The sequence below is a fragment of the Galeopterus variegatus genome, unplaced genomic scaffold, assembly GCF_000696425.1.
Source record: "Galeopterus variegatus unplaced genomic scaffold, G_variegatus-3.0.2 Scaffold5673, whole genome shotgun sequence".
NCBI classification, from domain to species: domain Eukaryota; kingdom Metazoa; phylum Chordata; class Mammalia; order Dermoptera; family Cynocephalidae; genus Galeopterus; species Galeopterus variegatus.
The window spans coordinates 138,945-140,868 of NW_007731784.1; the positions used below are offsets into that span (position 1 = coordinate 138,945).

Consider the following 1,924-nt stretch of genomic DNA (forward strand, 5'->3'; position numbering starts at 1 on the left):
ATAGTAACATAGAAAAACAGGGGAAACACTCAACCAAGACCATCATGGAGACTGGAGAGACCCTTCACTGCTGGGACAAGGTAGGTGGGGGTGGTGGTAGGGACTGTGGTTGGCACTCCCACTGTGGATGGCTACAAATCAGGCTGCAAAGTAACCACATGGCCCTCATGGAAAGTGAGCCAAGCATGGGGAGCTGCTGGGGGCCCAAACAACTGCATTTTTCCAGAGGAGAAGTACACGCTGAGTCTCCCTACCTCCCTTGGTCATGGACATTGCCATTTTGGGATAGGAGCCAGGATATGAAGAAAGCCTCCCATTCTCATGGAGTTTTCTGGCCCTCCTGGGTGCATATAGCTTCATGAGTCACTGATGAACTTTCCTAGATCCATGCCCACCTTCCCCCAGGAGCTGAGAGTCCCACCTGGCCCAGCATCATGTCTGCTCCAGTGGAAGGTATGTGGGGAGTGTGCAGGGCTCTCCTGGGTAAAGGCAGTCCCATGAGGCTCCAGGAAACTAGTGGGGACCCATGGCTACCTTCCCCTGAGAGCTCAGAATCCTACCTGACTCAGCAGGCCTTCCACAGCAGACAGCATATGGCGACTATGCCGGCGCTTCCTGGGTACATTTAGTCCCACAGTTCTCTGTTAAATTTGCCTGCATCTGCACTGACCTTCTGTGGGAGCTGAGAGTCTGGTCCAACTTGGTAAGGTTCCCAGAGTCCCACTCTAGCAGAGAAGGTGTGGAGAATGAGCTGGCATCTACTACTACACACACCCAGAACCAAACCTAAAACTTCTAACCTGACTATCAGTATAGAACACTTCTACAGGTAAGAGTTTCTCCCTTCAAAAATTACTCCAGAAATTAAAAGAAGCAACTATACCACCAGATGCCCAGGCTTCAATGCAGAAACATGAGAAGCATGAAAAAACAGAGAAATATGACCCCCCTGATAAAAGACTATAATTCTCTAATACCAGAGCCCAAACAACAGGAAACTAGTAAAATGCCTAAAGAGGAATTCCAAACAGTTATCTTAAGGAAACTCAACATGATGTAAGAGAGAAAATAGATAACAGTGAAGTCAGAAAAATAAACCAGGTCATGAATGAGAAATTCAACAGAAAGATAGAACAAAAAACATGAAATCACCATGAAGCCAGAAAAAACAATCTGGGAACTGAGTGGGAAATTCAATAAAGAGATAGAAATCATAGAAAAAAAAACATAAGCAGAAATCCTGGGACTGAGTAATTCATTCAATGAAATGAAAAATACAACCAAGAGCTTAAGCAACAGGACAGACCAGGAGGAAGGAAGGATTTCTGAACTTGAAGAGAGGCTTTTTGAATTAACTCAGTTTGCTACCCTCCCTCATTAAAAAAAAAAAAAAAAGGAATTTTAAAAAATGAAGAAAGCCTATGAGATCTAAGGTACAATTTTAAACATAGAAACATCCCTATTACAAGTGTATTGAAAGGGGAAGGGAAGGAAAAGGCATTGAAAGCCTACTTAATGAAATAATTGCTAAAAACTTTCCAATATTGGGAGAGATATGGTCTTCCAGATCCAAGAAGCTCTAAGATCCCCTTACAGATTTAATCCAAAAAGGTCCTCCCCAAGACACATTATAGTCAAATTGTCAAAAGTCAAAAACAAAGAATTATAAAAAACAGTAAGACAAAAGCCTCAAGTCACCTATAAAGGAATCACCATCAGGCTAACAGCAGACTTCTTTTTTTTTTTTCCTTTTTTTCGTGACCGGCAACGGATCGCAACCCTCAGTGTCGCGCCCATACCGGACCGGGACCGGCAATGGGATTGCAACCCTCGGTGTTGCTCCCACACCTCGCTCAGCCAGTGAGCGGCCGGTCTGTATGTGGGATCCGAACCCTCGGCGGGAGGGTCACCACACTCCCAAGCG

The 1,924-nt window shown here is 44.8% G+C and overlaps 1 pseudogene; it reads left to right on the top strand.

Annotated features, from left to right (window-relative positions):
• Positions 1-434: 434 nt before the first annotated feature.
• The window catches only part of LOC103605239, a 5,010-nt pseudogene continuing 3,520 nt past the window's right edge, over positions 435-1,924 (top strand).